Raw genomic sequence first — 14,328 nt, forward strand, 5'->3', positions numbered from 1 at the left:
GGATTATAGGTGTGCACCACCCACCACACCTGGACTCGGTTGCCCCCTGAGGGTGAGTGTGGGGGAGGGGAAGGGGGAGGACCAGGTGTGGCATGTGGACCCCAATCAAACAGTCTGCTGAGCTATTTGGCGGAACCAGGATTGAACTCAGGCCCTTGTGTTTGCCAGGCCATTGCTTATTCCACTGAGCCATCTCTCCGGCCCCGAGCTATCTTGCTGGCCCTTATCAGGTATTTGTAAGCAGAAAAAGTTTTTTTTTTTTTTTTTTCCCAGACAGAGTCTTGCTGTGTAGTTCAGGCTGGTCTTCAAGTCACAGTATAACTCAGGCTGGCCTTGAACTTTTTTTGCTTTGATCCTCCCACCTCAACCTCAGGAGTGCTGGGATTATATAGGCCTGAGGTACCCCGTCCACCTTCTCCATAGAAAGTTGAGACAGTGTTTTTCAGCAGCACTTATGGGTTTTTTTTGGAACTGGGGCTTGAACTCAGGCCCTTGTGCTTGCCAGGGAAGCGCTTATTCCACGGAGCCATTTCCCTGGTCCCTCTTTTGGGTTTTGATAGATGTACTTTTTGAGTTGTACTGGAGGGATTCTCTGAGTTTGGTACAACCATTGCTTAGCAAGCCTTTGGAACAGGGTGGAGACAGGGCCAGTGGTTTGGCCACGTGACACAGGGGACCACTGCTATGGTTTTTTGTAGTAGAAGAGGTCAGGAACACTGCAGAGAGCTTGAAGCACCGTGTAGACTGCTGGCCGGAAAGGAGCTTCTTGGTTTCTACAAATGATAGGCAAAAGATCCAGGCCCTGGGTTGAAGTACACAGACCCGGCGAACCCTGTCTGGGCTCTGCCTGACAGAGAGGGCTCCTGTGAGGATAGCCACTCTGGGGCTGGTCAGCTGTGGAGTGGGTGTGAGGAGCGTCGTAGGTCCACACAGCGCCTTCTGAAGCTGTTGCTTCCGCACATGGCCCTGCCTGTGAGGCCACACTGGAGACCGGGGTCCCTCCTGGAAAGCTGTCGGCTGAGCAGCTTTTTTCCCACCTGTCCTTGCATGATGCAGCCCTAGGTGTGCTGCGAGGCCTCTGCTTGGTTCCTACTGCTGGCTCTCTGGCTTGCTGTGCCTGCCAGTCCAGTTACCCACAGAATGGAAAGGACATGGACTTTTTTTTTTTTGCGGAACCAGGAATTGAACTCAGGCCCTTGCCTCTGAGCCCTGTGCCGCCCGCAGCGTTGTACCACTTCAGAGCCCTTGTGTGTGCATGGTGCTGGGATTCCCCCAGGGCCTCACGCCTAGTAGGCAAGTGCCTGCCTGGAGCTACATCCCAGAGAGGCAGACCTCTTGGGCACCACGCATGGCCCTGTGATAGCGGCAGCGACCCGCTCTGCGTTAGATGCAGGAGGGGAGGCCTCAACGACAGCCTTCTTGCTCTTTCTCTGCCCCCAGCCAAATGCAGGGCTGGGTTACCACTGAGCTAGAGCCCAGCCCTTTTTGCTTTTTATTTTGAGAAATTTTCATTAAGTTACTCAGGCTGGCCTCAAACTTGCAGTTTTCCTGCCTTAGCCTTCCTACTAGCTTGAACTCGGGCCCTTGCGCTTGCCAGGGAAGCGCTTATTCTACTGAACCATCTCCCCAGCCCCAGGACATGGACTTTTAAATAAAATCCGGTTTGGGGCCAGGGAGATGGCTCAATAGAATAAGTGCTTATCTGGCAAGCGCAGGGTCTGAGTTCAATCCTTGGTTCAGCCAAAAAAAAAAAAAAAAAAGCGGTCAACCTACTAGCTGGGTAATGGCTTGTACCCCTGTGCCCAGTTTGTTTGTTTTTTTCCCCCCTTTCTAAAGACAGGGTCTCAAGCTGGGCGTGGAGGCACATACCTGTAATCCTAGTGCTTTAGAGGCTGAGGTAGGAGGATCACTGTGAGTTTGAGAGCATCCTGGGCTACAAAGTGAGCTCAAGGCCAGCCTGAACTACAGAGCGAGACCCTGTCTCAAAAAGACCAAAAAAGGGCCAACCAGATAGCTCAGCGGACTAAACTAAGCAGGCACAGGGACTGGGGTTCTGTTGATCTTAGGCATTCTGTGCCGGCCCCGCCCCTGCCCCTGCCCCTGCCCCTGCCCCTGGGGGTGCACTGAGAGGGCAGCTGAGACTGGGCGTGGTGGTGTGGTGAAAACAGGAGGATCACTATGAATCCAGTCTGTGTAGTGAGACCCTGTACTAAATACATTAAAGAAAAGACCCCTCCCCTTTTTTTTTTTTCCAGAACTGGGGATTGAACTCAGGCCCTTGTGCTTGCCAGGCAGCCACTTATTCTGCTAAGCTATCTCCCTGGCCCAAAAAAGTATTCATAAAGACGGTTGCACTCAGTACCACATACACCGTTTGACCTCGATCCTCCTGCCTCAGCCTCCCAAGTGCTGGGATTACAGGCTTGTGTGTGCCACCATGCGCAGCTCCTGTCAGCAGGGTGTTCATTGGCATCGCGAAGGTGCTGATTCCTGTGATCAGAAGTAATTACTGACTGTGTTCCTATTTACAACTTTCGATTTTTGGAGGGAAACTGAGGAAGTGGAGATACATATTTTCCGTCTCCTGTTGCATGTGTTTGTGGCACGTGATGCTCAGCACTCGTGGGGCGGGGCGTGCTCCTGGAGCATCTCTGTTAGTCCTTCATCCCCTCTGCTTTTTCCCTGCCCGTTCCTCCCCCTCCTGCTCACCTTTCCACTTGTAAAAGTCTTTCTCCTTGTTTTCTGTTATCTTTTATTTTGCTCTTCGTTTGCTTTTTTGGTTTCTCATATGAAAGAAATCAAACCATATTTCAGCTTGAGCGTCTGATTTATTTCACTTAGTCTTACAGTTTCGTGTGAGGTCAAGCGTGTCGGGTGGCTCTCTACCCTTCTTTGTGGCAGAGTAGTGCTCCGTTGTGTGCAAATGCCTCCTGTTTTAGATCTCTTTATCTGCTGGTGCACGTGCAGATCGCTTCCAAGGCGTACTGTTAGGAGTCGCGCTGCCATAGCGGGCATGTGTGTAGCGCTCTTATGTGACGTTTCTCACTCTTTAGGGAAGATACCCAGAAGTGGAATGCCTGGGTCAAGTGAAGTTTCTTTCTCTTTTTTTAGAATTTCTATTTTAGGGTTTTGAGGAGTTAAAATCACAGGAACACTTATTAAGCAGTACCAGTCTTCTTGTCATGAAGCAGGTGAAACATTTTAGCTTAATGTTGTTCTTTAACTTCACTGTTTCTCTTTAGCACACGTTAGTACAAGTGTTCTTGGGTAGTATATGTTATCACTTTGTTGGTTATGCCTAAGTAAGCAAGTCATAAAAGGGCATTTTTATGTTTTTCAAGAAAATTTTTATTTTTGTTTATGTTGGTGTAGAAAAATATGTGGGTTTTTTATATTTATTTTTGTCTTTTTATTTTTTAATCTTTTTTGGGGGGGCAGAACCGGGGTTTGAACTCAGACCCTTGTGCTTGCCAGGGAAGCGCTTATTCTACTGAGCCGTCTCCCCGGCCCTTATTTTTGTCTTTTTGAGACAGGGTCTTGCTATGCAGTTCAGGCTGGGTCTTGAGCTCACTTTATAGCCCAGGTTGGTCTTGAGCTCGCACTGACCCTCTGGCCTCACCCTCCTGAGTGCTGGCATTACAGGTGTGCGCCACCATTCCTGGCTGACAAAAGTATATGATTTTATTGCTTTGAGATTTTGGGGGGCCGGGGAGATGGCTCAGTAGAATAAGTGCTTACCTGGCAAGTGCAGGGTCCTGAGTTCAATCCCTGGTTCTGCCCTGCCCCCTCCCCCCAAAAAGAGAGATTTTTGTTCTTTTAGTTCAGGGTGTTTTGAAGAACTGATGAATTATTAGCTGTCTTTGGGGCAGTAAAATATGTATCAAGTCTGTATCCTATGACTGGCCCACCAGGTATGTGAACAAAGGAGTTTTTTTTTTTTTTTTTTAAATATAACTTTAGTGTGTGTGTGGCCAGTTCAGCCCACCAGGGGGCGGGGCTGGCTGGCATGTGGTGCTGGGGATTGAACCGAGGTCCCTGTGATTTTGCTTAGCTTAGCTTGTTCTAAGTAGGTGCTTTAGACCACTGAGCCATCTCACCAGCCCGAACAAAGGAGTTTTTGATGTTGAGTTCATTTTCCTGTTTGCTTTTATTTTTTATTTTTTTGTTGGTGAGGAGGTTGATACAGGAGGATCACTGTGAGTCTGAGCTGCTTAGCGAGACCCTGTACCAAATAATCTTTTTTTAAAAAATTTTATTTATTTGTGTGTGTGTGTGTGTGTGTGGCCAGCTCAGCCCACCAGGGGGCAGGGCTGGCTGGCATGTGGTGCTGGGGGATTGACCGAGGTCCCTGTGATTTTGCTTAGCTTAGCTTGTTCTAAGTAGGTGCTTTAGACCACTGAGCCATCTCACCAGCCCCCAAATAATCTTTTTTTTTCCGGAACTGGGGATTGAACTCAAGCCCATGCGCTTATCAGGGAAGTGCTTATTCTACTGAGCCATCTCCTCAGCCCCCCCAAATAATCTTTTAAAAAAATAAATTGTGTGTTTTCCATTCTTTTCATTCATTTTCACAGTTGTCTCTGATGTAAATATTCTCTGAGATGGGAAAATGGTTTTGTTCATTCTTTGCTTTTCTTGTGCTGGGCTAGCCTCTTAAGCACACTTGCTATTTTTTATTTATTTGGTGTAGAAATTGCCAGCTGGATATGGTAGCACATGCATGTAATCCTACCACTCAGGCGGCCAAGGCAGGAGGATCACTGTGAGTTCAAGGCCAGCCTGAACTGTATAGTGAGACCTTGTCTCAAAAGAGAGGGGAAAGTAGAGATGGGAGGAGAGGGGAGTGAAAGGGTGGGAGGGAGGGCAGAGGAGAGGAGAATTAATTGCTGGAGGCCCCAGCTGTGTGGCTGTGAGTGGCCAAGTCCAGTGAGGGAGGTACGTTCCTGTGGTGGAGTATGTGCCACCTTCCTGTGCCAGTTGGGCCGGGGAGATGCACTCCTTCCCTGCCAGCAGGGTGGCCAGCCTGGTGCCCCTGTGTGCCACCCTCGCCATGGCACCTCCTCTGTCTACCACCGTGTTCTGCACTGTGCTCTGCGTCACAGTGGGGGTGGCAGGTGTCCAGCTTGTGAACTAACAGGTTCTCAGCTCCAGCTGCATCGAGAGAGTACAGAGGGAGCAGGTAAGAAGGGAGCAGGGGCAGGGCATTTAGGTGGCAGCTACGGTCTGTGCTTGACTCTCAGGATGTGGGACCCTTCTGTTTGTGTCTGTCCCCCAGGCGAGGCCTGGGGCTCAGCAGGTGGGCCTGTAGCCCCCTTTGGAATTGGTTCCTGTGCTCTAACACGGAGTTGCCTCGCCAGCCCCTTTCTTCTTTTTCTTTTGAGACAAGGTCTTGTTAAATTGCCCAATCTGGGCTCAAATATGTGATCTTGCTTCCACCTCCTTAGTAGCTGGCATTACAGGCTTGTGCTGTCACACCTGGTGATGACAGTTGGCTTGTTTGTTTGTTTCTTTCTTTCTTTTTCTTTTTTTTTTTTTTTTGCAAGAACCAGGGATTGAACTCAGGTCCTTGTGCTTGCCAGGCAAGCACTTATTCTACTGAGCTATCTCCCTGGCCCCCAACAGTTTCTTTAAAAATTTATTTGGAAAAAAAATTGGGGGGGGTGACACTTACATAGACAAAATTGAAGAAAAAGGCTCCTTCCCCAGCTGCAAGGCGTCCCGACACTCTCCTGTTCTTTCCTCTATCTCTTTCATTTTTTTGTTGATTTTTAAAACAATTTCAGGCACTTAATTCTACCTTCAGGTACTTAACCACATGCAGTACCACAGTCATATACCCACACCCTGTGCTTCCCACACATGATAGTCTCCTGTGTCACTCACTACTTGGGTTAGCACCCTGCTGTTCTCTTTTGGTGCTGGAGACTGAACCCAGGTTGGACTCAGCATCCCTAGCCCTTTTATGTATTTATTTTTTTAAAAGATTATTTATTTGATACAGGATCTTGCTATACAGCTCAGACTCATAGTGATCCTCCTGGATCAACCTCCTCAGGGCTGGGATTACAGGCATGCACCACCATGCTTGGTTTTGGTGGCCCGCATGATATGGGAATCTAACTCGGATTTTTGCTCTTGCCAGGCAGGCACTTAGACCGCTGAGCTATCTTCCCAGAACCCTCCCCAGCCCTTTATACATTTTATTTATATATACATGTATTTTTCAATATAGGGGATTAAACCAGGGCTGTGGCTGGACTACATCTCAGTCTCTTCTTTAAAATTTTGAAACAAGCTCTCACTGAGCTGCCCAGGTTAGGCTCGAACTTGTGGTTTTCTTGCCTCAGCCTCCCAGAATGCTGGGATTATAAGCGTGATCTGCCACACCCAGTTTTACTTTTTCTCCAGATAAATCTTCATTATCTGTATTAAACACTCTAGAAAGCAAGTGCAGAAAATCCAAGCTGGTGAGCTAGGTGTGCTGGGAGGGTGTGGGCTGGACTCAGCACCAGCCGCTCCCGTGGAAAGCGCGTCAGCCTTTAGCAGAGCTGGGAGAACACTGTGCTTACTGCAGGGCTCAGCTGGGCTCTGATGCTCAGGTGTGGTGGGAGTCCTCACCTCCCTCTTGGGCAGGGGAGCTTGCAGTTGGTAAGTGCCTGACAGATGGCAGTTGTTCATCCTGGAGCCCAGCCCTGACGCACAGATCCCTGTCCAGCCAGGGGCCCAGGTCAGCAGATGAGGAGAACTGTGGGTCAGCCTCCTTCTGCACAGCCTGAGTTTCCTGGCTGGCTCCTGCGCTGCTGTGGCCTTGGGCGTGGGGGCTCCGGAAATGCTTCATAGGCACTGTGCTGCTTCTGCGCCGCCAGAGCACCTCAGGCCTGCTGAGGAATCTCTTCCTGCTCCAGAGTCCGCTCTGGGCTGTGCAGTGCTCGGGAGGTGGCAGGGGAGGAAGCCTCCTTTCTCCCAGGGCACTGTCAAGGCGCGAGGGGTCCCCATCAGGCCTACAGCCCTCATCTTGCCTGCAGAGCTGTGGGGGTGGGGGCTGGCGGTGGCCTTGGTATCTGGGAAGTCCGTGCTGAGGCCTGGAAGCAGTGTGGCCGCCATGGGCACTCCTGGCCTGCCCTGCACAGCCCCGCCTAGGCGGCACACCTCTGGTCGTTGGGTCTCATAGGCGTGGATCAGGCTGCCTGGGTGTTTCGTAGCCTGCCTTTTTGTTTCTCTTTTCTTTGCTATCATTCTTTTTTTTTTTTTTTAAACATTTTGTGTGTGTGTGTGTGTGTGTGTGTGTGTGGCCAGCTCAGCCCACCAGGGGGCGGGGCTGGCTGGCGTGTGGTGCTGGGGGATCGAACTGCGGTCCCTGTGCTTTGCCAAGCTTGTTCCAAGTAGGTGCTTTAGACCACTGAGCCATCTCTCCAGCCCCTATCATTCATTTTTTATGAACTGCTGAGTATCCATCCATTCCTGTAAAAATTCTTTTGGTACTGGGAATTGAGCCCAGGGTTTTTGCACTGAGGTACATCCCTTGTTCTTTCTTTTTTTTGTTTTTATTTATTTTTCTTTTTCTTTCTTTTTTTTTTTTTTTTTAAATTTATTTATTTTTATTTATTTATTTGTGTGTGTGGCCAGCTCAGCCCACCAGGGGGCGAGGCTGGGGGCTGGCTGGCATGTGGTGCTGGGGGATTGAACCGTGGTCCCTGTGCTTTGGCTAAGCTTGTTCTAAGTAGGTGCTTTAGACCACTGAGCCATCTCACCAGCCCCCAAATAATTTATTTTTTTGCGGAACTGGGGATTGAACTCAGGCCCTTGTGCTTTCCAGGCAAGCCCTTATTCTACTGAGCCATCTCCCTGACTCCTCTTTTTTTTTTTTTTTTTTTTAATGCATTTGGTACAGGGTCTGCAGGGACTACAGGGTCTCACTATATAGATTGGACTCGTAGTGATCCTCCTGTTTTCAGCTTCTCAAGTGCCTGGATTAGAGGCACGCGCCACCAAGCCCAGTCTCCATTGGGAGCTTTTCGATTAGTAGATTGATTGAGATGTGTAGCCAGGGCCTCAGACGTGCAAGGGGAGTGTTCTCCCACTGAGCTCTACCCCTTGCCCTTTAAACATTTTTTTTTTTTTTAATTTTGAGACAGGATCTCACTAAATTGCCCAGGCTGACCTTGAATTTATGATCCTCCTGCTCAGCCTTTGGAGTAGCTGGGGTTACAGGTGTGCTTAGCTGCACCTGGCTTACCATCATTTCTTGTTAGTGTCATATATTCAGACTTGCTTAGAAATCTTTCCTCGGAATTTGATACATTGGTTTTGCTGTTATGGGGACTCTTGGAAATGGGGTGTCAAGTGCCAAAGAACCTGAGGCAGGCCCTGTCCTGTGTGGGGGCCCAGAGTTGCCACTCCAGTACCAGAGTGGTTTCAGCCTATGATGGCTTCTCTTGTCTCCAAGTTTCGAGTTGTTCGTTTGTTTGTTTGTTTTTTGTGGTACTGGGGATTGAACTCAGGACCCTGAGCTTGCCAGGCAAGTGCTCATTCTACTGAGCTATCTCCCCGGCCCCTCCAAGTTTTGAGTGTGGACTAATGATTTTAGCACACTACTGCAGGTAGACAAGGGGGCAGTGTTAAAAATGCATGTCTGGATAAGGAGTATGTAGAGCTTCTGAGTCATTCTTACGCTGTCTAGCCCAGTGATGGGCCCCTGCGGATTTCTGGGTGTGCCCTCCTGCACCTGAGCCTTTTCCCAGGGACCCGGCCTTTCCCCGTGCCAGAGCCTGAGTCAGGACAGGTGGGAGTCCCACCAGTGGTGGTTGTGTGGCGAGGCCTCCCTTGAGTGGTGGCCTCCTCCAGGACTCCACTCAGCTCGGTGGCGCTGTGCTGGTCACCGGGTCTATGATGGCAGCCTGTTCTGTATGTTTGCTCCTTGCCTTGTTTCCCCCATGTCCCTAGCATTATTGTCACCAAGTCCTGTCACCTGTTCTGCTGCCCTGGTGAAGAACCATGCTCATGGTTGCTGCCTATTCCCAAACCACTGCGAGACATGCTAAGGCAGCGGCTGGGGTTCCAGTGGCCCAGGCCCTGTGTAGTGTTCTCCTTTCCTGGCTGTGGATAGAGCTGCTCTCGTCCCATGCTGGGCAGCTTCTGCTCCTGTCCTTGAAGACCCAGGCCAGTAGGGGCTCAGCCTGGCACGCAGTGAGTTGCTGTGTTGACTCCTTGGGCTGCGGGGAGTCCCAGGCCATGGTCCTGTAGAGGGGCTGTTCGGTGCTGTGCCTGAGAGGCTGGCTCCTGGGCTCCTGATGGCTTTCTGGGCATCTGTGCACGTGCGGGGAGGGAGGCGGCTGCCTACATCTGCACAGCCCCTCCGGGCCTCCTGGGCTGTCTCCGCCCGCTCGGGTCTCTGCTAGAGTCTGTAGCAGGGGATGGCATCTTCAGGCTTGATGCCATCCCCACATTGCTCTGGGCTTCTGTTTTCAGTGAACCTGAGTACAGGGCTGGGATGGGACAGGGAGGAGTGAGTTGGGGCTCCAGGATTCAGAAAGCAGAAGAAGAACCCTGTGGTCCGGGTGAGGCACACCAGAGGACGTGACCTGGGGCATGTTTGGGAGGTAAAGGAGGCAGTGAGTTGGCCCAGGTGAAACCCCTGGGGTGGAGGTGGAGGAACTGAGAAAGGGGCCTGGCGGCAGGCCAGGGGCTGGAGGGGCTGGAGGGGCGGCCAGAACAGGTTCAGGCTTTAGATCTCATTGGCCAGGTATGGAAATGTAGAGTTCTTTAGCAGGCACCCCGTGGATTTGTGCTCTCTGGGGAAAACGTGCCTCCTGTCACGGGAGGGTGACGGGTGTGTGCTAGTGTTTGGAGTAGGTGTTCTTTATGGCTCGTTCAGTTTTCGTTTGTTTGAGACTGGGTCTCACTATGAACTGATGACAACCATCCTCCTTTAGCCTCCTGAGAGTGTACCACCAGGCCTGGCTTAGTTTAATTACAAACGTTTGTTTTTTCAATTAGTGCCCATTTGCACTAGAAAGCAAGTGCTTCCTCCTGGGGAGTTGGCACATGTACGTAGTGATAGGTTCTGGCACTAGTGTGAAATGCTGAACTATTATGGTGGTCAGCTAATAGGGCTGAAGCCCTTAAAGCAACAGTTTATCTTCTGGAGACCACCCCCGCTTCTCCAGCTCAGCCCAGGGTGCACTTTCCTTTCATCTTTCCCGCCACCTCAGGGAAGGCCTCAGTCAGCAACTCCGGTGTATCTAAACCTCCCCCTCAAGCCCCACCCCAGGCAAAAGGCTGTAAAAGGCTCATCTCCCTTTGTTCCAGTTCGAGGATCTCTTTTCTTCCTCCAGATTCTCTCCAAGTCCTGAAAGATAATAAAACCCTTTTTCCTTTTTCCTTCTGCCTGTTTCTCTGACACTATCAAAAAACCATCACACAAGTTTTTTTCCCCTGTATTTATGGGAAGGGTCTACAGGGTCTACTAGATCAGACTCGTAGTGTTTACAGCCTCCCAAGAGCTGGGATTACAGGTGCATGCCACCACGCCCAGTCTCAACCTTAGGCTCCTTAGGCTCGTTGCGCCCTGTGGCGGCAGGGCAGGCCTGGGGAACCAGCCCCCGGCCCCTGAACTTGCTTGCGGGTGCTTTAATTCCCTGAGCTATTTGGCTGGCCCTCACACAAGTCTCAGTCTCTCTCTCTCTCTCTCTCTCTCTCTCTCTCTCTCTCTCTCTCTCTCTTTCTTTCTTTCTTTCTGAGACTCACTGGCCTTGAACTCATTTTGTAGCCCAGGCTTGCTTGCTTGCTTTTTTCTTTTCTTTCTTTCTTTTTTTTGGTAGAACTGGGGATTGAACTCAGGCCCCTTGCGCTTGCCAGGCAAGCGCTTATTCTACTGAGCTATCTTCCCAGCCCCAGCTATCTCCCCGGCCCCTGTAGCCCAGACTTTCCTGAAATTGCTAGCAATCTGCCTGCCTCAGCCTCCTGAGTCCTGGGATTATAGGTGGTACCACCACCCCCAGTTTCTAACATTTTAGTGTTTTTTTTTTTTTTTTTAAATCTCATTTCATATTTTGTTTCTGAGTCGGGTGTGATGGTGCATGCCTGTAATCTTAGTGGCCTGCCTCCATCCCTCTCTGGAGGCTGAGGCAGGAGGATCTTGCAAGTCTGAGACCATCTTGGGCTATAAAGTAAGGTCAAGACCAGTCTGAAATTGCATAGTCAGACCTTGTTTCAAAAAGACAAAAGAAAAAAAAATATAGCAACTGTAGACAATAATATGTCATCATAATTTTTTTTTTTTTTTCCCCAGAACCGAGGATTGAACTCAGGCCCTTGCGCTTGCCAGGGAAGCACTTATTCCACTGAGCCATCTCTCTGGCCCCTGTAGACAATAATATGATCTATGTAACATTTGGTTTATTGAATATCCCCTTGCTCATGTCCTCACCTGGAGTTTTTCAGAAGATAATAAACTGTCCCCCCAAAAAACCTGTCCAAACACCTCAGTATGTGGCAAGGACTTAGCCGTTCCAGGGGTTCCTGGCTGCTGCCAGGCAGGTGGAGGGCAGACAGGCGGAGGCCGGATGTGTAGAGACTGGGCGTGTGGAAGGGCTGTTCAGGGAGGGTGGTATGGCAGCCACGCGTCATCTTGCCAGGACTGTTGGCTCTTGTGGGCGGTGCTCTTGGCGCTGGGAGGGTACTTGGGTGCCCTGGAGCCGCTGCAGCCGCGTCTGGTGCGTTCTGTGACAAGAGCAGTTTCTGCTTCTGTGGTCTGAGAGGCTTCCTCCCTCTGAAGAGCCTCCTGGGCCCTGGTGACATCATGGCCTCACCTGCCCTGTGTCTTTCCTTCTGTAAGGAGACTGGCTGCTTTAGGTTGGCCCATCCCAGTGTCCTGCCTTTACTAATTACAGCTGCAGTGACCTATTTCCAAAGGTGATGAGGTTTGGGGGTGAGGACGTTAACAGATTTGGAGGGTACTGTTCAGCAGGTAACAGTGCGATAGATTCCTTGGGTAAAACTGGGGATTATAGCTGAGGAAGAGGATTTTTATAAAAATAAACTCGTCTTGGTTGAAGTATGAATTACATATAGCAAACTGCTCTTGCACAAAGGGTATCACTTGAGGAAGTCATCTCATGTTGATAGAGGGGAATGAAACTCCCGACCTGAAAGGCACCTGGGATAAATTCATGTTCTCTAAAACCAAAGAATGAACTTTCGGAACAAATGGAGGTTAAGAGCAGAATATATTTACTGGGGAAAGAAAGTGTCTGTCCAAGAGAGGGACAGAAGGGGGACCCAAGTCGGGTGCCCCAGGAAGTTGTCTCTTCCAGGGATTTTTATAGAGTAAAATTATGGGGTGCTGTGGATATAAGGTGGAGAACTTGGGAACTTGCTTAGGTGGGCATGAGGTGGAACAAAACTATGGTCAGCCAATGAGATTACAAGCGCTATTGCTCAGGTAAAACTGATTAAATCAGAATCAAATGGGGAGGGGCTGGTGAGATGGCTCAGTGGTCTAAAGCACCTACTTAGAATAAGCTTAGCAAATCACAGGGACCACGGTTCAATCCCCCAGCACCACATGCCAGCCAGCCCCGCCCCCTGGTGGGCTGAGTTGCCCCCCCCCCCACTTACACAAATAAATAAATAAATTAAAAAAAAAAAAAAAAAGAATCAAATGGGGAAGTGAGTCTAGAAGCAAGTAGACATGAATATGGAATCATATGGGACCAGGTCTCTTCCTTTTGGGGGTGGGGTGACTTTTTTGGGCTCTTTCAAGGTGATTGATACCTGTTTACTTATTTGTTTATTTATTGTGGAACTGGGGATTGAACTCAGGCCCTTGCACTTGTCAGGCAAGCATATTCTACTGAGCTGTCTCCCTGGCCTCAGGTACCTATTTAGAAGATCAATCCCTGATACCCATCCCTAGGGAAGTGTGTGGCTGTATTTGTTTACTCCTTTGTCTTGAGCTCTGGCCCACAGCTGGAGTGTCTGTCTCTTCCAAAGTTGCAAGGTCACCTTGTCTTCTATATTCTCTCTTGGAAGGCCCGGCCCTGCCTGCCTGCCTGCCTACCTGTAATAGTTCTATCTAGTTCAGTTGCCTACATCACTGTCCCCCAGACATTTCCCCTGGCTTGGCCGTCCCTGTTTCCCTCCCTCCACCCAGCCAGCCCTGGGCAGCTGCTGACCAGTCTTTGTGGACAGGTCTCTTTTTTCCAGTGTGTGTGGCCTGGCGCAGCATATTTCTGTGGCAGTCAGCCTGGGCTCTGGGGGTGGGGAGTCAAGGAATGGTGCAGGAAGGCAGTCAGAGTGCAGAAGACTGGGCTCTGCTCAAGGCCCGGACCCCTTTCCTTGCTGAGCAGTGGCTTAGTGTTGGGATCACTTCACCTCCTGGTGCATGTTTGGAATGAAGCTGGCGGATCTTCGCGCATCATCCTTCTTGGGGTTTTTTGGGCAGATGTGTTTGCTTCTCCCTGGCAGGCAACCAGGCTCGCAGGGCGCTTGGCCAGATGTTTTGCTGTGGTACTGCGCAACTCAGACTCTTGGTGAGCCTCTTGTTTTCAGTCTTCCCAATGCTGGGATTACAGGCGTGTGCCACTGCACCTGAGCGGCAGGGCTGGCGCAGTGTGTGGTGCCCGGGACAGAACTGAGGTCCCTGCACTTGCCGAAGCAGGCGCTTTTGTCTGCTGAGCTAGCTTATTGCTCCCCCCCCGCCTTTCTTCCTTTTGAGACAGGGTCTCACTAAATTGTTAAGCTGGGCTGAGACATCCCAGACTTGTACTCTTCCTGCCCAAGTGCTGGGCTTGCAGGTGGGAGCCCTGCACCTGGCTGGCCACACTGCTTTTCAAAGTAGCTAGGGCACTTCACATTCCTGAGCAGTGTGGGGCTCTGGTCACCCATATCTGTTGTGACCGTGGCCCCTTACTGTAGCTTTTGTTTTATTTTAGAGATAGGATCTCTCTGTATAGTTCAGTCTGGCCTTGAGCTCTGTACGCCAGGCTGGCCTTGAACTGGAAACGACCCTCCTGCCTCAGCCTCCTGAGTGCTGGATTACTGCTGGAGCTTTCATCTGTGTCTTGCTGTCTGAGTTGAGCCGGTGATGTGTCTTCCTTGTGCCACGTCTGTCCAGTGACTTTTCACTGGGGTCATGAAGAGAGGCTTTAGACTCAGACTGGTCTCCGTTCCTGGGGACTGCTGCTTGTCTGCTGGCCCCGGAATCAGAATGGCTGGTCTTAGGAGAGGATTTTCTTTGCTGTGAGGTAATGATTCACTTGCTACATTACATTTTAGACAACATTTATTTTTTATTTTTTTATTTTTTATTTTTTAATTTTTTTAAAA

General features: G+C 50.2%; 1 protein-coding gene across 2 annotated transcripts in view; it reads left to right on the plus strand.

Annotated features, from left to right (window-relative positions):
• The window catches only part of Zbtb46 (zinc finger and BTB domain containing 46), a 61,699-nt gene that overhangs the window by 3,467 nt on the left and 43,904 nt on the right, over positions 1–14,328 (plus strand). The window contains exon 1 of one of the 2 annotated variants that reach the window (XM_004644142.3): positions 8,201–8,211. The exons of the other annotated variant lie outside the window; for it this stretch is intronic. The gene's annotated coding sequence lies outside the window, so the exon portion shown is untranslated. Of the gene's footprint in view, positions 1–8,200; positions 8,212–14,328 lie in introns of those variants that run through there. 2 annotated transcript variants of the gene reach the window in all.

Source organism: Octodon degus, unplaced genomic scaffold, assembly GCF_000260255.1.
Source record: "Octodon degus isolate 3935 unplaced genomic scaffold, OctDeg1.0 scaffold00194, whole genome shotgun sequence".
Classification (NCBI taxonomy): Eukaryota; Metazoa; Chordata; class Mammalia; order Rodentia; family Octodontidae; genus Octodon; species Octodon degus.